Consider the following 26,503-nt stretch of genomic DNA (forward strand, 5'->3'; position numbering starts at 1 on the left):
GGTTCTATCAACTACTCTTCTTGTTTCTACTTCCCCTTTTAGCCTAAGGCTCAGAAGAACCCACGTCAAAGAGAGATCTCCTAATACATCTCACCAGGTAGTAATTACAATGGTTAATGACTTTATTTCCAAGTTGGTACCATATGAATTGTGTTTCAGAACTGAAGTTAGATCTCTCTGGAGGTGGTCATATTTTGGTTTCATATTTTGGTATTTGGCTTTGAAAATGCCACTGGGGCATGAGATACAACATATATAATTTATAGAAGGACAAAACACCCTACTTTAAAAACTTATTTTTTATCACAGCATTATAGTTACACATAGTAGTTGGGTTTCAATAATGTCATACATACATGGAATTTGATTTACTCTACTTTAATCCCCATTCCCCCAACTTTTATCTACCCTTGTCCCTCTCCCTTCTCCTCCCTCTACTCTACTGATCTTTCTTTCACTCATTTATTTATTTATTTTTGATTGGTGCTTTTTATATATACATAAAGGTGGAATTCCCTGTGGTACATTTATACATGCACATAGCATGATTTTGTTAGATTCATTTCACATTTCCTCTCCTTTCCTGTCCTTCCTCCCTTCCTTTTGATCTCCCTTTTCTATTTCACTGATCTTGCCTACATTTTTGTGATATCTGATCCCTATCCCCCTTTTTCTTTATTTAGGTCCAGTTTCTGCATGTGGGAGAAAACCTTTGACACTTGATTTTCTGAGTCTGGCTTATTTCACTCTATTTCTACCCATTTATCAGCAAATGCCATAATTTCATTCTTCTTTATGGCTGAGTAAAATTCATACATACCACATTTTCTTAATTCATTCATTTATTGACAGACAACTGGGTTGCTTCCATTATTTGGCTATTGTGAGTTGTGCTGCTATAAACATTGATATAGCTATATGCTATCACATGCTGATTTTAGATCTTTTGGATATATACTTGAGGAGTGGGATAGCTGGGACATATGGTGGTTCCATTTCCACGTATTAGAGGAATCATTATACTGCTTTCCAGAGTGATTGTACTATTTGCAGTTCCAACAATGTATGTGTGCCTTTTTCTCCATGTTCTCACCAGCATTTATTATTTGTATTCTTGTTAATTGCCATTCTGACTGGTGTGAGATGAATTCTTAGGCAACATCTCCTTTAATGCTTAAATACCAGCTCTATGTCTGTAGTTGGGTATAAGTTATGCTTGGCTGTGACACCTACACGTAGACATCTATCTACACAGCATTCAATTTTTTCTTTTTTGGTGGCTATTTAGCTCAGGTGGTCAGGGCACTGAACTAATGAGAACAAGGTCACAGGTTCAGTCTTTGTGTGGGCCAGCAAGGTTTGCTTTGTTCCATGGCCACAGACCTGGTCCAGCCAGCTGTCTAGCATATGTCTGCCCTGGGTCATAAGAGGACAGGGTAGGAGGCTGTGGATGGACAAGAGCAAATCCATCACCACCATTAGAAAAAGTCAAGCCAAGCACGTGTCCTACTAATGGGGGTCAATAATGTCTCATTTAAATGAGGTTGACATTTTATTACCTCTTGCTGAGAGGGTCTTTTGAACACCAAATTTAAACATTGTTGCTTTTTTTGTGTGGATTCATTTCTAATAAATGGAAAGCTGTACAAGGCCTCAGAGGAATAGGTTCCCAAATACACATTAATGACTTAAACACTTATTTTTAAAAATTTTTTTTAGTTGTAGATGAACACATACCTTTATTTTATTTATTTATTTTTACGTGGTGCTGAGGACCAAACCTGGTGCCTCACATGTGCTAGGCAAGCACTCTACCACTGAGCCACAATCCCAGCCCCCTAATGACTTACATATTTAACAAATTGATTTAGCATTAAGAAAAAAAAAGTTCAGTATGACCATTTGGTAGCCTTCCCTTTTTCTTAAACTATGTTTAGGATAGCGAAATGAAAATGCATTAATTCTTTACAGTGTTGATAATCACTGTTTTCATTCAAGAATGAAAACATTTTATTTGTTTCTCTCTCTCTCCCTTTTTTTTTTTTTTTTTTGTTGTTGTTCTGGGAATCAAACTCAGGGCCTCACACATGCTAGACAAATGCTGTACCACTGAGCTACATCCTTAGCCCAAGAATTAAAACACTTGAATTAAATTTTCTGATAATTAGACCATGAAATATTAGCAAGAAGTAGGTACGATTAATTCTGTACTCTTCAAGTTTTGGGCCATTACTCTGCTAGCACATTCCAGCTTTCACTTTTAGGCAAACATGTTCCCTAAACTACTTCATTATTTAGCATCAGATCTTGTTAGATTTCAAATTGGATCGAATACGATTCCATTCCAAAGTGCTCTGCCTCAGCTGTGTCCTCAGCTGGGTCTTTGTGAATGCTGCAAGTCATTTGATGTAGAAAGAAAAGGACAGAAAACAGAAGGAAAATTTGGCAAGAGAATTATCTATTGAGAATTCTTTTAAAGTTAATTTATTAAACATTGTGTCCGTGATAATAGAAATACATACAATTCTTTAAATAAGCAATATATTCATAAGGAGAAAAACTAGAAATATAAAATGGCATTGTGAAGAGTTTTGCCCCATCTCCTGTCCCCCAAATACCCAATTCTACCTCCCCAGTATAGCCATTTTTATCAGGTTTTATGTGCATTTTTCCAGAATTTCTTTGTGTCTTAAATTCTCCTTCTCTTAATAGCAAAAGTTAGCATAAATGTTGTTCTTAATTTTGCTTTTGCTACTTAGCAAATTATCTCAGAAAATTTTCCACATAATGAATTGCTTTGGAAGGCAGCAGGTAGAAAGCATCCTCATTCATTTTTAACATTTACCTATTTTTGTTACTTTGAATAGCAATGATGTAATTTACTTATCTAGTCCCTTAATGATGGACATTAAACTTCCAAGCTTTTATTTTTATGGAAAATGTAATAATAAATAGCCTTTATATGTATTCTATTACCTAAGTGCAGATAAATATATGTAGAATTAATTCCTACAAGTCAGATCTTCAGGTAAAAATGGAAATTTTAAAGAAGTAAAAGTCATCAAACACATATCACATTATAAAATCAAATATCTTCACTTTCAAGCTCTCTCAAGCTGTTGTTTCCTGGTTGTGGAAGATAAATTATTTTGCTTTTCCCACTTGACATTATAATATAGAAATTTGAAAGATACTATTTTTTTAATGGTACTGGGGCTTGAATTCAGGGGTGCTCTACCCCTGAGCCACATCCCCAGCTCTTTTTGTCTTTATTTTGATACAGGGTCTTGATAAGTTGCCTAGGCTGGCCTTGAACTTGCTATCATCCTGCCTCAGCCTCCTGAGTCACTGGAATTATAGACTTGTGCCATCTCACTGGGCTTGAAAGATATTAATTCTTAAACTGTAATAAAAATTTAAAAGGATAAGAGAACTACAATAAAGAAACTTTAACGACATGAGACCAGGGGTCATGATTGTCCTTCAGGTAATATCAGAGCCATACAACATTTTTATAATTAGACAAATTTAGGCTGGGCATGTTGGCACACACACGGTGGCTCGAAAGGCTAAGACAGAAGGACCGTGAGTTCAAAACCAGCCTCAGCAACTTAAGTGAGGCCCTAAGCAACTCAGTGGGACCCTGTCTCTAAATAAAATGCAAAAAAGGCCTGGAGTTGTGGCTCAGTGGTTAAGTGCTCCTGAATTTAATCCCTGGTGCCAAAAAAAAAAAAAAAAAAAAAAAAGTTTGTGTAACCTACTTACAATGATAGAAAACACTTATACAAGAAGTGTGAGTCCATGACACCTGCTTAATTGAAATATTTAGATGTGAGTAATGTTTTCCAGTTATGGACAATTTTCAGATATATTTATTATTATTATATTTTCAGATATATTTTACCTTTGGGTAAGGGGGGGACTCTTCTTTTATTGAATTGGAAATTTTATGAGAAAATAAGTACTAATAACTATTAATATTGAACATCTATAATATAAAAATGCCACATACAGATAATTTTATTTGAACTCAATAAAGTATGATATCAAGAATTGTAACAACTGTTCTAAATGAAAAAGCAGTAAGCAGAAATGAAGGTACAATTCAGAGAATGTAACCAATATTCCTTAGTGGTTCTTAACCTGTTCTATATATCAACAACACATTCTTGTAGCTAATGTTGTTGCTGGGCATTTACTGTTATGTATGACACTTCCTTTTAAAGTAAGGAGATTTAAGTAAGCCATGATGAAAGATAGGGTGAAGGTGGGGCACTGTAAGCCTGGGCTTTTTGGGGGCTATAGCAATCAGACTCCTTATTGAGTATTTATTGATAGATCTGCTCATTCACTGCATTGATTCATCCATTCCTTATCATATTTCATATTTATTGGGTTGCTAGTATGCTACTTATTGTGCTCAGATGTTGGAAAATGTAAGAATTACAAGGTGCAGATCATATTTTAGAATCTTGCAGGGGAAGTAAGCAATGGACAAGATATAATATGAGTGCATGATAAGTACCTCATTAATGGTATGAAGTGCTACAATAGCTTCAAGGAAGAAGACAATACTTTCAGTAGATAAGAAAAGATGATGTACTGGGTATGCTAGTGCATACCTGTAATCTCAGTGACTTCTCATGATGAGGCAGGAGGATTGCAAGTCTGAGACCTACTTCGGCAACTTAATGTGGCCCTAAGTGACTTAGTGAGACCCTATTTCACAATAAAAACTAAAAATGAGCTAGTGATATAGCTTGGTGGTTAAGCATCCCTTGGTTCAATCTCCTGTATCAAAAAAAAAAAAAAAAAAAAAAAAAAAAGATGGTGGTATTCGTCCTGGAATGTAAGGCAATTGGAATATCAAAAATAACACAATAGATTTAACTTCCAATGCAGAGATGTATTAGAAGGTTACACTGGTAGTTCATTGCTGGAAACTGTCCAACAGAAGTAGATGAAGGGTCTACTACTCTGCCAACTGCCCACCTTTCCTTGAAGCTGTGACTGATCATTCACACACTTCCATAGTCTGGTTCCCTGTTGTCACTGGGGTGGTATAATATTTTGGGCAGAGGATTTCAGTATTTTTCTAGGTGCACATGAAGGGGAAGTTTGCCTCAACTTTGTTAATGGCCCAAAAGATCTTTCTTTCACAATTTATTATATAATCTCATGTTGGTCAACTTTGCTATTACCTTTTTATGTAGTCCTCGCTTCAAAAAAATCACCAAGTAGCTTTAGTGTATTTGATAGTGCAAGCAAGCAGGTACCTGGGCATGTTTTCTTATGCATTCTCTTTAAACAACCCATTCTGACTCCCATTGCTAAGCTATTATGGTGCTTCTGGATGTAGTTCTTACCAGTTTTGCAACAGAAAAACTGTGGAAAAGATCTTTTTATGAATTGTTTGTTTTATTTAGTTATACATGACAGCAGAATGCATTTTGATTCATTGTACAACAATTGAGTACAACTTTTAATTTCTCTGGTTGTATGGAAAAGATCTTGATGAATTTGGAGCTGGAGAAAGGTGCAGGGGGAAAGAGGAATCTTTCTAAGAAGAAGAAACATGACAAGCAAAATTATGCACACAAGAAAGTTTCACTTTTCATGATAATGGTAGATATTACGTTTCTGTTTTTCAACTTGCTGCTATAATCATTATTCTTGTTGCTGTATTTTGCTAAGAAAGGCATTTGTAAATGAATATCATTAAAAATAACATTGTATTTGTTTTATATGAATTATGACACTTAAATCTGGCAATTCAGTAAGAATAATATGCTCAACTGAAGTTGATTGGATCTGTTGGCATATCACAAGGACAACTATGATGTTTAAGATAGCACTCTAGACCAGGTCTGTCTTGGCAATGATAAAATTTTCCATATCAACTTTTGGCAAATATACAAATTTTTGTAGCTGAAATGGGGCTAATGTAAATAAGGAACTGAATTTTAAATTTTCTTTAATTTTAGTTATTTTAAATTTGAATTTAGATGGCCCCCATGTGAGTGAATGGCTACTATATTGGACAGTATAGCTCTAAACAAAGGTTTTGAATGTATAGAATCATAGCATTTAAGAGCTGGGTTAGAGTTGACCTCATCCAGTACTGATGAAACCCTTTGTCCAAGGGCCCTGGGTAGTAGAATTAGAACCTGACCTTTTGATGTTCTGACTTCTACCTAGCTTGGTAGATTTTGGATCCCACCATGCTTTTCTTTCTAGTTATGCCAGTAGGGCTGTGGCTTTACCCAGTTAAAGATGGTTGGTTGATGGATTGAGAAAGTAAGGCCAAGCTTAGTATTTCAAATCAACCAACCAAGGTTTATTTGCTGGACAGGATACCAGGCATTAAGATTGGGAAGGAGGTTGTTGGACAGAAAGGACTGTAAAATGACATAAAGAAACCACAGTCCATTGAGGAAAACAGGATGCAGATAGATATATCTCTAAATGGTTTTTCTCAATGAACTCACACATGTACATGAACACACACGTGTATATATTCATATATTTCCATCTCATATGTGCATGTAATTACACACACATACACACACACACACACACACACACACCACATCTGGTAGAAGACAGTCCACGCGGACCAGATGAGAAAAATCCCAGTCAGGGTTATAGAAATTTAGGGAGTTCACTATGGGTAAGTGTTCAGGGACAGCTTTAGGGGCAAGATAAGGCTATATGTATATAACATGGATATATGTCTATAAAATATGGATATATATAAAATATGTGTATGCATATACATGCACACATATATGTATTTATTTATTAATTAGTGCACTATAGTTATACATAATAGTGGGGTTCATTCTGATATATTCATAAATACATATTAAGCATAGTTTTCTCCATTTCGATCCCCAGTACTTTATCTTTCCCTCCCTTCCTCCCTGTCCCCATCTCCTGATTCCCTTCCTCTATTCTATTGGTCTTCCTTGGTACCTTATAGTTATATATGAAATTGAAATGAATTGTGATATATTCATACATGCACATAGCATAATTTGGTCAACTTCATTCCCCAGTTCTGCCCCTTTCTCTCCCCCTTGGTTCCCCACTTCTACTTTTCTGATTTCCCTTCTATTTTCATGAAATATCCCCATTTTAATTCCTTTTTTTCCTGTCTAGCCTCTGCATATGAGAGAAAACATTCAACTTTTTGCTTTCTGGGTCTGACTTATTTCATTTAACATGTTCTCCAATTCCATCCATTTACCAGCAAATATCATAATTTCATTCTTCTTTATGCCTAAGTAAATCTCCAAACTGTATAGATAGTACATTTTCTTTATCTATTCATCTATTGATGAGTATCTAGACTGGTTTCGTAACTTGGCTATTGTAGATTGTGCGGATATAAACATTGGTGAGTATTTATCACTATAGAATGCTGATTTTGGTTCTTTTGGATAAATACATAAGAGGGAATAGCTGGGTCATATGATGGTTTCATTCATTTTGAGGAATCTCCATACTATTTTCCAAAGTAAGGTTTAACCTATATTAAAGAGTCTAAGAGAGGAGGTAAAAGATGACACAATGTCATTCAAATTCAATAGCGGTTAATAATGAAGCAAACCTTTGCTCCACAGTCAATTTTATATTCTTGCTTTCTGTATTAATTACACATTTATTTATACATCCCAATCAGTTCTATTGTCCATGGAGTTTTAAAATATGAACATAAAATAGTTTCTTTTAGGATTATTTTCAGAGTAGAAATTATATATAATTAATCAGCATTAAATTTATGTTTGTATTATTAAGTCATCAAGGCAAATGGTCATATTTTACTACATTTTTAAACTAGGAAAAACATATTGGCTATTATTATCTTGTAGGCATAATTGGGAGATCAAATTCTCACTTAGCTTACTAAAGTTTTAATTTAATACTACACAACAATATTGTCAGGGATTCTTTTCTCCATCATTGGCAAAACAAATAAGACTCAAGAGCTCAGGGAATATTCCAGAGTCAACAAAAATGGAAAGTATTAGAAACTTGATTGTGTTAGGTAAGGGAGACATAAATGTAAATAAAATGGGTAACAAAAAATCCTCTATGTAGATGTTTCTTAAAATCTTTTGCTTTTATTAATTGATTGATAACTGTGGTTCCGGGGATTGAATCTAGGGCCTCACACATGCTAATCAAGCACTCCACACCAAGCTACAAAACCTCCCTACAAAAATCTTTTGTTTTTATAATCTGAAAATATAGTATGTTCTTATTGAATGCACCTAGGAAAATAAAAGATAAGGAAGCAACTAAAAATTCCTCTTCATCTCACACAGAGCCATTGTTAATCTTTCTTTTCCTTCTTTACAAATATCCAGTTTTAAGTGTTTACTGTCTGCTTCCACTGCCTCTTGTGCCCAAGCTTGAGTTGTGAGAGCTGCCAGTTCAGGAAACACTGAGCTCACCAGGTTGGCCAGAACCAGAACCCTCCTACTGTTGGCTTTATTTATGGAGATCTAATTTGTTCTGGGGTCCTTCTGGAGTGGATTTCAAGGGTCATTTCTATTTTCAATTAAAAAAATTTATGTAATCATGTTGTTTTTATTTTTTGGACTTTCTCTGTGCCATGTAAATGGTTGAAAATAACTTCGTGCACTTTTTTGTTCTGTTTTGTTTAGTCTCAAGAAAGGCTTCCTGGCTTGTCGATTTGGTAATTTTTCTAGTGTTTGTTTCTGCCACAAATGGTCTCTTTGGGGATAATGCCAAAAATATTTGATCCAACTTAGGATACCTAAAATGATACTCAGTACTTACTAATCTTAAACTTTATAAATCAGTTTCTCATCCTCAGAGGAATTTTTAAAGATGTTGTTTCCTGCACAATTATAGCCTCCTTTGATCTCACACTACATTTGGTCTTTCAGATAAGGAGACCAATAATTCCTCAGCTATAACTTCAGCAACATAGATAACTATCATGCATCATGTGACATGCAGTTCATTATTCAGTTGTGAATAACCACCGTGGTCCTTACAGTAAATGTTTTACAGCCCATCTCTTCATGGCTCACTGAGTTAATATAACACTTATGACTATTATTGTGTCTAAGAGGGATAAAAGATTCTTTATAGCATTTAATGGCATGTAGTAATCAAATTAAAAACATTTTAAGATATCTTAGTAGAAGAGAATAATTATAGTGAAGTAAATCTACACGTGTTGCTTAGAGGGCCTCCTCTCTTTGATGTAATGAGTAATTCTCACTATTGCCTTTTGGATAAACTGAATGAATATGAAGCAGCAAGATTCAGTCTTCATAGATCTCATACTCAGTGTTTTCTGATGTTCTATCATTCCTTTATCCATTTTACAATGTCCTGTTGAGTTATTTGCCCTGCATAAAGACTTCTTTGGAATGTGGTAGAAAACAAAAGATTTTTTCAAGATCTGATCACATACTTAAGGACAATCTTCCTACAGTTTTCGGTTCACCAAATAAAGAATTAGCAGTTTGGCGATGGCTGGAAGAGCAGTTTTCTAATCTTGAGTCTTTGGCAAGCTGAAATTCCACCTGCTAAAGTTTAACAGTGTACAGATTGTTGTCGTGCAGATATTTTTTGCAACTTTCTGTTTGGTGCTCAATAAAGCAGATTGTATTACTGTGAGGGAAAAATTTAACTTGCTGCTTATTTGAGTATTAATCTATCAAAATATTTCCTGGACTTACTTTACAGTTGAACAAAAGAGCTATTGTACATTTACCATCAGCAAGTTCTTAGTTCATATTGATATTTTTAATTTCTTAATTGAATGGTTTTGCTTCCTAGCTTAATGTAGACCTTATTTTCAGATTATTAGTGAGGTAAGAAAAGGTTAATTTGTAGCTTGAATTGGATTTTTGTTACCATCTGAAAAGCCTTTTTGTAGACCAAGAGCATGTTTTCCCCTGGACTTTATTCTGACCACGACTCCCTCTCACCCACTACCCTCAAATGAGACTCCACCATTCCTTCATTTCTACTTCTAATCCAGCATGACAGCTACTTTCTCTGATAGTGCCCTCTCATTTTTTAGGAACAGTTGTTTCTCAAACACTTCAGGAGGGATGCAGATGTTTAATATGATAGCAAAAGAGAAAGGATGATGAGAGCCCCCAATTTTTTGTTATGGATATCAGAATAAAAATCTGGTCACAGCATAAATGTGAACTCCTGCTCAAAAAGACTTTTGTATTTTTTTCTGAAAAATCAATTCCGTGATAGTATACATTAGGTTTTTTTCTAATGACCATAGTTAGTGTAAAATTCAGATCAAAGTCTTTTAAAATTTGTTGTTTTTTTTTTCTCCAATCATCTCTGGGTCCTGTATGTTGTTGCTGTTGTTGTTTTCACTTCCCTTTGTGCAAAATTTTTAGTAGGAGAGGTTCAAAGTTTGATTCAATTTGGAAACTAATTAAAAAATTAGTTTGGACTAATTTCAACCTTAAAAAGACAAAATAAGAATTGACCTTAAATTCTACTGTTCTTCTGTACTTCTGTTCAAATCCACTTTGTTGGTGTGTGTTTATGTGTGTGTGTGTAGGATTTGTGTGTATGCATGAACTGTTGAAAACAAGAAATCTTATGAAAGAAATTATAGTGAATCAAGCCAAATTATTAGGTTAATTTGGCTAGTAAAATGATCTAATAGTTAATCTTTGTATCAAATTCCAATTGCTTCACCCACAACGTTCAAATATGAAATGATAATTTTTTTACTTCTATATAGCCTAAAGTACATAGGCACTGGGTACTACTAATGTTAGCAACCTAAGCCTGCCCAGGCAAGGTTTTGTCAGGATAAAAATCTGCCTAATAATGATTTTTTTTCATTATCTGATTCTTTGCAGCTGTTTGTGTGGATGATTTGTTTTGCTGAACAGTAAGGGTGCTGAAATAAAAAGAACTAGAGTATTAAAGTCAAAAAGACCTTAGTGAACTAGTCTTTTAGTTATGGGGGGACTTTGGAAAAGTCATTTAGCTTCCCTCTGACACATTTGTTTTTTAAAAGGAGTTAGTAATATCATCTCCCTTAGAGGGCCATGTGAGGAAAAAAATTAAATATGTGAAAGTGCCTACTGACACCTAGTACAGAGTGGGTACTCAGCACATTTCATGCCTATGGTATAAGGATAAGTTATTGATTAAATACTCTTGCAGTGTGGCATCAATCTTATTAAAGTTTCACATTGTCTCATTAATAGTCTATGTGGCCCCCAAAGTGGAATCTATATTAATGATTATGTCATCTTATCAAACTTAAATGAAGAAAGGAAGATTAGATGGTACTTTTAAAACTCGGTGGAGAGGGACCTGGCTATCTTGAGTGTTCTCTTTCTGGAGATCTTAATGGGTGTCTAATTCCTTATCTTAAACAGTGACTATTTTCTCAAATATTTTTATTGTGGACTCTCTGGGGCCTTACACAGCCTTCCCGCACCACTTGCACACCCACAATTCACAGCACAACCAGAAATTCATTTCCTTTCTCAAATTACAGTAAATCTCAGAGGACTGGGAGATTGAAAGGGCTGGAATGGAGAAATAGTGACTTCCCTCTGTTCACCTGGCTTGCTATTTTCCACCATTCCCTTGGAGAAGTTAAAGAGACTGGCAACATGGTCTCAATGACCTCCTCTGACCATCCCCTGTGTCCTCTTTGTGGTAGAAAAGGCTCCACCTTCTATATGAAAATCACTCCTGTGCTACATCCACAGCTCCAAGAAGAAAAACAGTTCATGAGGGACAGACACTATCCATGTATTGAATGGCATACCCTTTCCCAATTGGTGTCCTAACAGAGGCTGAGACCTTAAATGCCTTGACCCCTTGAACCATATTGTCTTATTTATGTCCATAATGGGTAATACCTTAAGGGATGAAACTCAGTGTCCTTGGAAACTTTATTTCTTCTCTTTCTGCAAATTTTTTCATTTACTTGCTAAGTCATGTGACCTTTAGTCTTATGTTCATTATTTAAAATGGGCATGACAATATCTGCCTCATGCAATTTTGTGAGCATTGAGAGGAGATTCTTTGCTGGCACACTGTAGATGCTCAGATACGTATATTCTCTCATTAACACTGCTAACAAAAATAAATTTCAATTAGGACTAGAAGAGCTTCAGGATCAGGTAGCTTTTTCCTCTTTGAGCAAAGAAAAATAATGCTAATGGAGAGGCATGATGGGCTCTCCTACCCTGTTTCTGCTGGTTTCTGCCTTTAGCATGTTGGGTGGAAGAATTGGACTGGCTTCTCCTACACCTGTTCTGTAGTTTAAGTCACTGCTGGTTCTGACAATTGCAGGGAGCTTTGGCCCGGGGAAAGCAGCTGAGACTGGTAAGATTTTCTCCATTGGATTCTCAATGAGCCATAACTCTTTCAGATTCACTGTTCACATATGGCCTCCAAGCAGATCTGGCAGTTTCCATCTATGATGCAGGCTGGGAAAGGTAGGGTCTGGAAAACTCATAAAAGCAGACTGAGTGGTAAAGGAAAATCAATCTTCCCCTGGTTTGGACCAAGTTGACGAGAATCATTCTCCCTGATTCTCCATAAATTGGAACAAGGCTTAGGACACTAATCCTACTGTAATACCATTTGAAGACGAACACTGACATTTGTGACATTTAAATAACAGTTGAGGTCTGCTATTAAACCAGGGCCTCCAACTGTTTAACCTTTGCCCTGTGTACTATTACCCGTGGTCCAGTGCATGCAAATGTACTTATTAATGCATTTTGACTTTCTGATGCCATAGGCTTATTTAGTTTGGCTAGATATGTTGCTTTATGCGAACTATGCACTGAACACAAAATTTGTTTTAAAACTTTTAAATGCAATATATTCCAAGGTTCTTTTTTAGATTGTTTTTGTCTAACTAAAGCTAGAGAAAAAGTTGTCAATTATCCAAAAATCTTCCTGTGGGCAAGCAAGTGTTTTCTTGAACTAAAGTTATGCAGAGTGATTCAAACCCATTCACTCATTCAATAGAATTCTTAAAGACTTTTAACATGTCATATACTGTGCTAAATCCAAAATAGAGAAGATGTGTCCCCTGTCCTTAATGAAATAAAGCTATGTGATTCTATTGTCAAACTTATGTAGTTATGTACCTTTACTTATTTGCTCTTATTTTAGTCTTTCCCTATTTGTACATACAACATCTTTACTGGTTTCCAAAAGCAGATTCTTATTTCAGTTAGTTATATTAACTGATAAATTTCAGATTAGGCATATGAATATTTTCCACACAGATAAGTTTTTAAAAAATTAGTGTTGGTATTAAAGACAAGGATAACCTTTCCTTTATCTCTTGGTAATTTTCCCAAACAGAAGAAAACACTTCCTAATGATAAAGATAATATTCTTTATCATTACATGCCATTTCTTGAACACAAACAAATTCACTTCACATCTGACAGAGTTGGGCCACTTTATTATCAGGACCACTTCAAGACCAATATTTTAGTTTGTCTTTATACTAAGTTAATCCCAACCTAGGATGGTGTTCAAAAGACCTGTGTTTGATGGTTGGTTCTGCTAGTTTCTGGGTGTCTGAAACGCAACACAATGTTTACCTTCCACAATCTCAGTTTCCTCATCCAAAAGATGGGTTAATTGGATTTTGTTGAGTTAGAAGGATCAGAGAAAATGATTGTGGTCAATGTAAAGTCTGGTACACTGCATTCTGTGTTCTGGTCTCATGATTTAAAGAGTCCCCTCAACATCTCATCTCTGGCCTTTCTCCAGCTCCAAACTTCCTCAAAGCACAAACTTTTCATTTCTAGGCCAGTGCTTCTAAATTGGGAGCAATTTTGCCTCCCAGGAGATATTTGGCAACATCAGGAGACTGCTCTGGTTGTTCAACCTTGCAAGGTCCGGGGCAGTACTGGCATCTAGTAGACAGAGACCAGGGATGCTACTAGATTCTAGAATGCACAGGAAAACCTCCTTCTTTCCCCTCAGTAAGAAAGACATCCAGTGGAAAAGATCAGTAGTCCAGTCATTGAGAAACCCTTCCTTAGACCATGCTTAGGTCCCCAGGACTCAAATTCTTTTCTCAGACAGCTACTTTCCAGCATCTGTGCTTCTCACACCTGGGCCAACGGGGTGACTATTTGGGAGGGATGAAGTGAAGCTTGGATGTGGGGTTTGGGGTGTCCACAAGCCTGTGTGAGTCCTCTCTCAAATGCCAGGGATGGGGAAGAGAAGGGAAGTAATTCTGGGGTTAGCTCTTTCCTGTCACTGTGTGCCACTGTGGAACTTGGAGGAGACTGAGGATTCTGAATCAAAACCTGGCCTTCCAAGTTGTTATGAAGGTACTTTTGTCAAGGTCAGAGAATAAAACACTTTATTAACAGTTTATAAGCTCAATTTATAACCTTAAATATTTAGACATATGGTATGCAGGATTTTGTTTGCAGTTTTGCTCTTGGTCCCACACATGTTAGGGATGGGTCTGCCTTTTAGATTTCCAAGACTCTGGAGCTTCCCTCCCTGTGGCTGGAGTTACTTGGTCTGCATCTTTCCGGCTTTGTCCTAACAGCTCACCTTTATTTAAGGCAGATGGTGCATGAATAGCTCTGTTGCCACGTAAGCCTTGTGCTGAAGCTTAGCTCCAGTTTGTTTTGGTTGCTAGTTCGTTCCAGAGTTTGTGATCTTCTTCATAGTTGAAACATTTATGGTGATGATCCTCATAATGATGTCTTTTCCTGAGAATTTTACCTTTAGCTCAGGCTTCAGCCTCTGGTAGACTATTGGTATCATTTGATCCAAGCAGAGACCTTCAGAATCTCTTCCAGGCACTTTGGAATTGATGTGCATAATCAGTCTCTGAGAGTGGTTTTAACTCAATGCCATAAACATGAGAGCTGCTGTTGGACAGCTGTCTTTCACTAGAAGGGAAGCCTGGAGAGAGAGAGAGAGAGGGAGAGAGAGAGAGAAAGATAGATACCTGACTGGGTTCTTTTTGGTTTTAGTGCTGGGGATCAAACCCAGAGCTGTATATGTGTTAAGTTCATGCTCTGCCAGTGAGCTATATCCCCAGCCTCCTGCCTGGGATCTTGATGGTTTTTCAGGACCTGGAAAGATCTCTGGCTTGCATCAGATACCTTAGTTCCTTCCAAAAAATTCTGTTTGCTTAAGCTGGATTGAATTGGTTTCTGTTATGTGTAACCAAAAGGAATTTGACTAAGTCCCTATTTTCCAAGTCCCTCTTCTGGTAACTTACCGCAAATCTTGACACCTTGCTTTGACTGAGGTCTGACTTTGCCCACACCATTGTACAGATGGGCTGAACAGTGGATGGAACCCACTGGTAGCTGTTATAGCTTGCCTGCTGGCAGGACACTCCTTTATCATCTGCAGTAGGGACTTGACTCCCAGGAGCTGTCCAACATTAGTGGGTAGACTTGGACCTGGACCTCACTCTTCTAGTCACAAGAAAACAGGGTGATTCAGGTCATATTCTTAAATGTGACATGTTTCATTCATGTCATATTCTTCAATATGACATATTTTATGCTCTGGAAATCTGCATCTCTAAGCTATGTCTATATACTTTTAAACATCCAGTTAAAGCTCCCCAAATAAATGGACAATTGCATTAGGAGAATTTATGAATAATAGATAACGAAACAATTTAACCTGATATGTGCAGTTTACCAGATGTAATCTTGAATACATATCATAGCTGACAAAGTGGTAGGAGAATATACAAATGAATGGTGAGATACTGGCACAAAGGCAAAACTCAGAGGACAGAAATGGTGTTGTTTCATTCTTTCAACTTTACAGAAAATAGAAGAGAAGTCTCTGTTGATGAAATGAATAGAAGTCTCTCTCTAATCACAAGGTATGAGGCTAGTAGTAAGAATCTTAAGTTGGTAAAGGTAGGAACCAGTGTTTCTGTGCAAGAGGAATATTGGAAATTGCCATTAAAAGAAATCTAGCCATGCCAATGAGTAGTTTCCAGAAAGTCACTTACAAATTCTATTATGTTACTTAGTGATTGTGACTTATGGGGTCTTCTGAGACAGTTCTTTCTTTTTTCTCTCTGCTGACTTATGGATTGAAGCCAACTTTCAAGAGAGCCCATGGATTCCTTAATATAGACAAATTTTTGCTAAAGACAAATAAGTTTTTAGATCTAGTGTAGTTTAGAAAATTAATTGACTGCATTGCTTGCTCCCCTTTCCATCCTGGCTGATGCTCTTTTAGTTTCCTCCCTATTTGTTTGTCTTTTTCTTCTCATCTTTGTCCAGGCTACTCATTCAATGTCTGCCAGATTATTTGGGCAAATGTATCTGAAGTTTTCTCATGTATAGACTCAGAATAGTTGTCTGGCTGATCTAATCATCTATGCTCATATTACTGTTGAGATGACTTAAAAAAAAAGGCAAACGAATTCTAAAAAAATTCCTTGACCTCCTAAATATTCTATTTATGTGTTTCCAGGTTTAACCTGGCTACAATCTTCAAGTCAAGTACAAAATCTAATTAGAGATCTATGGATGAAAAAGATATTTGGGGCCATGAAACAGAGAAATGTATGCCAGCAGTTTTATGACTTAATTTTGTTTATTCCTGAGATTCCCAATGTAATGGATATATCCAGGATCTTGTGAACCAGGGAATTCTTACTATGGTTGTTGAGTAACTAGATTTTTTTTTCAAAACTTTACCATGTGTTTTAACCAACAATCAGCAACAGTTGAACTCTCACAAATTCAACCAATTATAGGAGAAAAGTAAAAGACTAACCAAAGACCTGTGTCCACAGTGGAAAAAAAAAAAGATGAATCTTTTCATCACTCAACAGCATAGGGATGCTCCAAATATATTGGTCTCCCCTCCTTGGAGTTATTTATTGGTCAGAGGGGAGGGTGGACAAAACCTCTTTTGAAGTTAAACATCTTGCTTGGATGAGCAGATATGTTGCATCAAATCAAAGTAATAAAAAGACAAAATGCTTTATTAAATCTTCTTTATCACTATATTGTGCTCCAATAGGATGATCTAATTAAAGCCACAGTTGAGCCTCTTATTATTTGAAGAGGAGTTCACAGACTTTATTATAAAAGGTTTGCACAAACATGAACACATTGCTGTACTGCTTCCAAGGTCCTCAGGGGTGCCTCCTTCCTGTTTTCCTTTAATTGTTATGGATGTCTTGGCTGCCACTTCATGGTTCAAAACTAAATTAGTCCTTTTCATCTTCAAAGCACCTGTAAGGCACTAACATGATTCATTCTCATAATATCGCTCTGAGGTAGGCACTGGAAGTGCTCTATTCTTTTCAAAGACATGGAAACAAAAGAAAATAACTTAAAGTTGTGTTTATTTGAATGTTGATGATGAACACTTTGCTTTCTGGTTCTGAGCTCCCAAATGTCTAAGCTGGCACTTGGCCTCTGTGTTCTTCTCTGCCTCCCCTTAGATTCTGCCAATCATTCCTCATAGCAGGGACTTTTCAAGTAGCCAATGAATCACCACCATCATCAGAAAAATTTACAAAAGCTAGAGAGAATCCAACTAGTGATTGCTTTTCAGCTGGATGCTTTCTAGGACATCTTGATTTAACAAGCATTTGCTAGGTACTGAATTGTGTTCTCAATTCCTGATTAATGCCATTCTTGCGAAGAACTTCATGCAGGTTCAGGGGTCAAAAACTAGCATCTCCTTAGTTCATCATGGACCAGACAGTGCTCTTTTGCTTTACAGAGTTGATTCTGTGTAATTTATGTTACCTGCTTCATTGCTGAAGGCATTTGCATTTACTGAACTAAACCAGAGAAAGGAAGGATTACCTTATTTCCCCCCATTCAAGGGAAGTTCGGTAAATTGGCAAAACTGGTCAATTGTTGAATTTCTTTGACATCATCATTTTGTCTCTGCCCCCAAATTATCTCTTCCCTTTCTCTGTCAAATTCTTATTCTTTTATTACACTTAGCATTCTCAAAGGCAAGTAATCTAATAAAGAAACCCACGCTGAATTGTAAATGATTATGCCACCTGTAAGTTCGAAAGAAGATGGCAAACATGTCCGCTTCTCTGGCATCTGCTAAACCAATGGAGATTATTTTGGTGGGGAGCATAGCCTTTTCTTATTGTTGTTGTTGTTGTTGTTGGCATGAGTGGAATCTCTCAAATCATTAGAAGATTGTAAATTATTGGCTTTTACACTGTGTATGTATAAAGCAAAACTTAGTCCAAAACTGTTATTCCTAAATTCAGATGTTTACATCAGAATCTAGAAAATTGGAAGATATTAAAAAGTCAGTATTAAAAATATTAGTTCTGAAACAGTGTCAATTTACTTAGGCTTCTCTGTATTAAAGCACACAGGAAGATGTCGAATGGAAGAGAATGTTCTCGGATAGAAAACAAGAAAGCGAGGCAGACCCTTTTGCACTTTTGTCTTCATTCTGAACTGGGTGCTGACCAGCCTGACTTTGGGAATTTCAGATACAGATAGTGGAGGTTTCCAGACATGGTGAATGATCATAGACACAAGACTCCAACTGGGAACAGCAGCCATGAGTGAGAAATGTGACCAGTTCTAGTTGTAACCTATTTAAGTATGGAACTACAAGCCTGAAAGGTAAAAGCACAGAGCCACAGCCTGGCTGCCTTTTCACACGTGCCTCTGCAGTGTCTCTGTCCACTGCCTTTGACCCGATTTGGTTAAATCAACCTACATCCTCAAAGGCACAGGTAGAGTAAAAGCAAGTCACTTCTTGGGACCCTAGCATCTCAGTTAATTCCTTGGGTCTTTCATTTTTAATTTTTATAGGTTTTTAGTGTCAGTTTAACAATAATTTGTGATCAAGGTTAAATTAAAGTTTATTTTATTTTTAGTGACATTTTCACAACTAATTTGAACTTAGGTCTTTCGTTGTAGAAATATTTACAAAGAAATAACATCAAATTGCGTGGTATAAATGCCATGCCATTCAACTATGTAAATAGCAGCCAAAATGTTTAATTGAAAATGAAACACTGGTAGAATGTAAACACCATTTTTGTTCCAGTTGCTCTGAGGGTAGGCTTCCATGGCACAAATGAATGCAGTAACTGATGGTGGAAGTAAGAGTTCATAACAGGGTGCAATAACTCTTGTGTGTTTGGGAAGCTTTTTAATCATCACTGTGCTCTTTAATGCTGTTAGCCACTTCTCAACACACACACACATTTGTTGCCTAAAAGACTGGCCGTTTGGGACACCCTACAATATGCAATTTAACATGCAATTAGTACACAATTCAGTGCACATCAGGGATTTCGTTCCTTAACTCATTAAGCTTTTTCTCTGACTGTAAATTTGACATCTTTTCAGATCACTTCATTCTCTTAGGCCACTAAGAATAAACCCGACAACCCAGAGCATCAAATCGTACTTATCCATTTGCCGGTTCTGTATCCATGGATTCAACCAATCACAGACTGAAACATTCCAAACAAAAATTGTGTCATTATTCCCTAAATAATACAGTATAACAACTACTTACATATCAACTATGTGTATGATAAATAATCTAGAGATGACTTAAAGTTGATGGGAGCCTTTTTGCAGGCTATATGCAAATACTATGCTATGTTATATAAGAAACTTGAAGATCTGCAGATTTTGGTTTCTTTTGGGGGTCCTGGAACCAATGCCCCAAAGAATACTAAGGGACAGTGGTATTTGTATCTGTGTTACATGGAGCAATCTCCACTCCCTGAGCAAAACCCTCACAGGTCATTTCTTGACAAGCATAATATAGGAGGAAATTCACATACTTGGTTATGGGATAGGAATGTATAATTACTTTATACATAAACATGTCCATTTTGAGAAGGGGTGTTCTTTTCTAGATTTATGTGCTATAATATGTGGAGATGAAATCATAGTACCTTTGAGCCACACTTTGGCACAGGTGGAAGGCTATTTCAATGATCCACACTGGTTATATAGTTTATCTTTAAATCACATCAATGAGAGATCTTCCATTACCTTCCTTGAAAAATTGTAGTCAGAAAGGAATTATAACTTACTAAGAAAAACATAGATCTGGAGCCAGATCTTTTGAATTAACTGTGAAACCTTTCACAAGTAACTCAACCATTCTACCCCTCAGCTTTCTCATCAGTAAAATGGGTATAATACTAATACCTAGCTCATTATGCTATTGCAAGGATTAAATAATGAGAACAGTGTCTGGCATGGGTGATACTGTATGAATTCAATTATTATTCATTTAATTAGTGAATATTTAATAAAAAATTTATTATTTAGCATCTCCTAATATGCCCATCTTTCTGTATTACTATTATCTTTTATGGGAAACAATTCTTAAAGGAAGTAAATTTGATTTTAAGTTCCTACTACTTCTGTCCCCACAGTGAGGGCCACTTGTTGAAGATTTAGCATCTGATGAAAACTGCTCAGATCTGGCAAAATTCTTAGTAGGAACACTTTTTTTTCATTTATAGGGCAGCATCTGGACTTTAGTAAGCAAATATGCAGTGAAGTATTATTTTGACCTTTTAAAAAGTTGATCTTTATTTTATCCAAATGGTAGAAGTATCGTGAAGAGCAAACTTCCATTATTTAGTGGAATGTTTATATGCAAATACTGCTTTTACATGTCATATCTTACACAAAGAAAATTAAACAATAGACTGATAGGAATCGCCTCCAGTGGCAAATGGAAAAGACTTGACTTAAACTCACCAAACACTGGAGTCCACTTTGAAAATGCTCTTTTTCAGTTGAGAAATGAATAGATCTTGTTTCTGGCGGGAGGGTCAAAGGCCTCAAGATAGACTATTTTGCTTTCTGTTATAGCCATGTCTCTTCCTATGATTGGAGTTAGGCAAAGCCCAGGAAGCATTTTACGATCTCACTTGCTGCACCAAAGACACTTCTGATGTTTTGTACCATCCAGAGTCTTCAATCTCTGAAGCTCAAAGTGGACTTTGTCAGAAGTGGAAAATTTCATCCTAAATTGAAAGGCTTTTAGAAACCAAAGCAAACTAATGCATTTATATAAGAAAATTTTTGTCTGTCCATGATATTCATTGATACAACAAGTCTCTAAGTCTGGGTATAAAGAGACACCAGAATTTTACACTAATAACTTAGTACAATTAATGGTGACCAGTTTCAGGTTAATGTAACTTAAACTTTAAATAGCTTCAAGCTATTATGAAACTGTGTCAGTTCTATACTTCTGTAGGGTTTCACAAGTAAGACTTACCCTAATGCAGTTTGGTTTGGACGTCATCTCCCAACAGCCAGGGCAGGCATGCACTACAGATGGGTTGTGTGCTTCAGCATTTTTGCTGCTATTTTGGAATTAGAACTTTGACACTATTGGAATGAGCTATTCTAATGGCTTGGGAAGGTGGGGGAGGGTAAATCAACAGACACATAATTGGTTTCAATACTGTGTTTTTCAAAAGTGAAATGTCTGCAACAGCGTTATTAGCTGAGATACTGTAGATAGTTTTACATGTCAGGAACAATTAACACATATCCTGCGGGTCTGATTACTAGCGTTAAGGAAGTTCTGCTCTGTATAAACCCCCAAGCAAAACCTCCAGGAAAGTTAAAGGTCCCTGTTCTACCATTAAAATGGGAAAGTAATGTGCCCTTTTTTGATTGACTATAAACTTTGACTCGTGGGACTTTGTTCTCTAAGGTGAAAACAAACATGAGTAGGAGACAAGTTGTTTTCCTTAAAAATTCTTAAACCTTTAGTCAAAACCATTTATCAGAAAATTTCTTAAAATAAAATTAAACCAATATTGCCTCATGGTTAACACAGGAAAAAACAAGTTAAAAAGCCAAAGTGGATATTTTCCTTAAAATACAGCACAAAGGAAATTTTGCATGTTTAGGCCATTGCCCAGAAGAGTGATAAATTTGATATTTGATATGTGAAACCGTTGTAGGCATTGCACGAGAAGTTGTAATTATAAAAGATTTTAGGAGTAATTAAGTGATTGAAAGTGAATTTATGAGACGTCCTGATTATTACATATCATAGGTCCTTGAAATACGAAAGTAATTAGGTGAGATTCACACGAACACAGTAATTAAATGCGTTATTAGCAAGTGATGTAGAGTAATACTCAGATTCTCCATTATATGTGAGTACAAAGTCAAATAGTAAACCTGGCTTTCTGTTCCCGCTTCTTTCTTAACCAACTGACTAACCTGAGGCCAGTTTCCTCATGTGTAAAGTGAAAACACACAAGTTCAAACTTCCGTGGGCTCTGAAATTCCATAGTCCTAAGTATAAGCTTTTAATAAGATTAATCTTTGGTGTAGTTGCTTGATTATGCTTCTCTTCTTTTGGCACGGAGGAGAAAAGGAACAGGAAGAAATGTCATGTCAAGCAGACAGTATAATCTGAAGTGCCTGGCCTCCAGGTGGATTTGGGAATGCAGAAATCCACAAGGATAGTTCATATCCTTCCAGTCCAAAAATGACAGGTGGGAGGCGGCATTCTTCTAGTGACCACCAGCCAGGACAAAGAATAAGTCTCTTGATGCCACATGGAAATCCCGATGTCAAAATAGAAAGTGCTGGACTGAAGAGGTGATTTCTGCCTCCTTACAAGCAGCTCCAAGAGTTAGAACAAATTACAGAGCCTCCTCTTCAAAGGAGGAGGTAGGTAAGGCCTTCAAAGTTCTTCCCAGCTTTTACATTCTTTGATTCGAAGGAACCACGTTTTGGGAATAGTGACCCAATTTGTCTAGTAATTTGAGGTTTTCTTTATCATGTCTAAATTATGATTCCAAGTTATAAAGTAGAGATAATTCCAAGATTGAGACTAATTTTTCCATTTTAAATGATCAAAGATGAAGTCAAGAATTTTCCCTGAAGAAAGGAAATAAAAGAGCTAGGCACATGGTCAGGCAAACTGTGAAGTTGTGGGAAGATGGAGAGATCAGACTTTTGTTTTTTTAACCAAGTGCAAGAAAAGAGTAAAGTTAAGAGAGAGAGAGAGAGAGAGAGAGAGAGAGAGAGAGAGAGAGAGAGAGAGAGAGAGAGAGAGAGAGAAGGAAAGAAAGAAAGAGAAAGAAAGGCAGGAAGGAAGGCAGGAAGGAAGGAAGGAAGGAAGGAAGGAAGGAAGGAAGGAAGAAAAAAGAAAGGAAGAAAGAAAGAAAAAAAGAAAGAAAGAAAGAAAGAAAGAAAGAAAGAAAGAAAGAGGGAGGGAGGAAAAAACACCACAGGGAAGAAGTGGGGGAGGAGGAAGGAAATAGAATAAGCACAGCCTCTTGCCTTGCAGGTCTTTGAAGTGAGTCCAGAACTGCAGCAAAGGATTGTGGGACAGGAGGTCAAGAGAAAAAAGTAGATGGAGACCCTTTGTTCAGAGGTTAATAGTTATGTGTCAGAAGTGCTTTATCAGAGTAAAATGCCCTGTGCATTTTTAGATACTTTTTAGAGGAGTAAACCAATTTCAGTGGAAGTTTCCCAAGGTTCTTATAAAAGAAGAATTCTATGGTTTATAACCTCTCCTCAAAAGATATTCTGCAACTAGAGGGTCTGTTTTAACAGAAATAACAACAAACTGGAAGAGGTCTGATGTTTTCATATTTAAAATTATTCCAAACAAATGTTTTATTTCTATTCTGGGGTACAGAAGTTGGGTGAGTGAAGTAGCTGATCTGGGGAGTCTTTTAATTGCTTACCCACATCTGCAGTATTTCTACAAGTTCATTGCCATCTAGCTCTGTAAATTACAAATGACAAAAATGATCTTTTCTCAGACATTCTCATTCCTGAGTATTCCAGTCGAAGGTCAGAACTGAGGTAAATTTAAGTTCATTTAAGCAGAACCTATTTTCTTATTCAGGTAGTTGAGTAGACCATATAAAATTAGCAGAGGTTTACTATAGAAACATTATGAAAGTTTTCTGAAAGTGTAGAAGATAGTAACTCAGCTGGTATTTCCTTGAATGAATTATTCAAAGTCTTTAAATCAGTAGGTTTCAGGGAGGTTTTTTTTTTTTTTTTTTTAAGAAAATCAACATTTTCCTATGTTTGGCAGGTTTCTTTGTGTGAACGTGATATGGCTGAGTTTTTATTTGTATAGCTCTCCTCAAACGTGCAGTCACGCAGCCACTGGGATGATTAAGAGGGCTCACAGGAAACCTCCACCTCTGACTGTTTAATTTACCAGGACTTTTAAAAGCAAGCCTGATAAAATTCATAAATTTATCACATCTCTGACAGTTGATGACACTCATCAAGTCTATTTCTAAAACTCTTTGGTTCTGTGCTTTTGCAAAACCAGGTCACTGATGACAGACCTAATGCAGAGTGATCAAGTCATAACTAACCTTTAAGTGTTTCCTTAAAGGTTAAGACCGGAGGATCTGGATAAAAAGTAGCAGGATCCTTGCTCTGATCTTTTCTGACATTTCCCAAATCTGCAAGGCGGAGGGCACGATGCTGGGTTGGAGATAAACTGTTATGCTCTCTTAGCTCTCACAGAGGATCACTGGCAAGTTGTGTTTCACAGGAGGGGAAAGGAATACACACATATTTTATGCAAATAATATTTGATTCATCTGTGGGTTTATTTTATTGTGCTTATCAAAAAATGCTTATCAAAGAAAATTTGAGAGCATTGATGTAATAAATAATCATATAATTGCAAAATATTAAGATGCAAATTTCTGTTGTTTGATGTATTTCATTATTTTTTAAAAAAAATCTCATTCTGTGATGTTCTAGTAGACTTGTTACACAACAGTTGATTTAATACCATTTTAGGATCATATAAATGGTTGTAAGCCTAGTTAATCTGTGAGAAAGGGTTGCATTATCTCCTTTAATTGTTGGTGACAATTTCAAATAGAATGTGATATTTTATATATGCACTGATGAGCAAACTCCATGTTTGTCTGTTTTATAGGATCCATAGTTAGTTGTCTTTGTATTATCAAGTATCATTCTCTGAAAAGGTAGGTCAAGTAAGACTAGACTTAGTAATAGCCATGGTACTTTGAACACCTCTCAAATCAATAATGACAGAGGTAGCCGGATAGCAATTTATGAACCACAGTACTCCTGGGAAACATATTTCAAACCATAACTTCATCTAAACTGTTTATCGGCTAAGCTTGCTCAAATGTATGAAGTGTCAAAAAGTTTCTTTGACATTAGGCTTGTTATTGTCCTTTGATTTATATACCTAAGCAAAACGTAGTAAATAAAAAGATTGTTTGGTGGTTTGGTATTTTAAGGAAATGATTAGAAACGTTTGCCAGTGCTATTCATTTTATACAGTTTTTTTCTTTCCAAATTAAAAAAAAAAAAGTGTTTCCATCCAGGGAATGACTTCACAGTCATGGAACCTTAAATGATCATTATAGCAGTCAAAAATGCCAGTGAAATTGCTATGAAATATTTGAAAACTCTGATCTAAATGTGTAATATTCATATATAAAGCATTTGTCCCTTTTCTTGAATTTTGCATGCCCAGAAGTTCACAAAATGTCCTGTTTATAATCTGAGGCACATTTATGATGGTAAATTTGACTTATTAAAAGCTTGGTCATCATATCTTGGTTGGTTTTTGTGGAAACTTCCATATGGAAAAAACAAAGGACTATTCTTTTGAAAAGCATCTGTAAAGAAAATTCTTGGGTATAGATAAAGTGTTTTCATTTGCTTAGTAATGGGAATATTGAATTTATAGATTTTTTGATGGTACAATATTATAAAGGTATAGAATACATCAAAAGAAAAACAAGATAAATGGTTTTGAAAAATACTTCATTTAGATATTTTAGTCTAGTATTTTACATTGCATTTCAGTTTGAGGCTTTCAATTTTTATAATTACTTAACCAGATTTTCACACTAGGCAGCTTTAGACAGAATGTATATAAAAACCTATATATGTGATAATAAAAGTTGGCCAAGGATACTAAAGGATTACATTATGAGTTTTTAAAAGATTAAAATAAAACTTGTGCAAGTGGAGTTCACTTGCACAGTGAAGGGACATGAGGAACTGAATAGAGACAGACACGTTTTAATGCAAGAGAGACACATTAATGCTTAAATGAGGACTGTATCTGTTTCCAATATATCTCTTTTGAGCGTTTAACTACTAAGTTGATGGGCATCATAAAAAAGAGTCACAGATATAAAAAGACAAATGAGTACACAGATATCTATACCAGCACTGTTAACTTGTTAGTGAATCTGTTTCCTTGAAAACAGGACACAGAGAATCTGGGCATATTTATGTGCATTTAGGAGAATTAGGAGAAAACACTCCCCAGTGGAGTCAGAAGTTCTGATCTGCTATCCTTCAAATAAAGACCGTTTCCTAGGTTGGCCAATATTCCTATGGGGAATGCCTATTGATAAGTTATCAGATTCCTCTCCGGAATCAGCTGGTCAGGAAGGATACAGAGGGGAGGGGACAGGAGGGAGAAGGGATTCTGATAGTGGCTT

The 26,503-nt window shown here is 36.2% G+C and overlaps 1 protein-coding gene across 6 annotated transcripts in view; it reads left to right on the top strand.

The window, feature by feature from the left end:
* The window catches only part of LOC306662821 (uncharacterized protein), a 207,104-nt gene that overhangs the window by 21,782 nt on the left and 158,819 nt on the right, over positions 1-26,503 (top strand). The window lies entirely within an intron of this gene.

The sequence above is a fragment of the Sciurus vulgaris genome (genome assembly GCF_902686455.1).
Source record: "Sciurus vulgaris genome assembly, chromosome: 5".
NCBI lineage: Eukaryota > Metazoa > Chordata > Mammalia > Rodentia > Sciuridae > Sciurus > Sciurus vulgaris.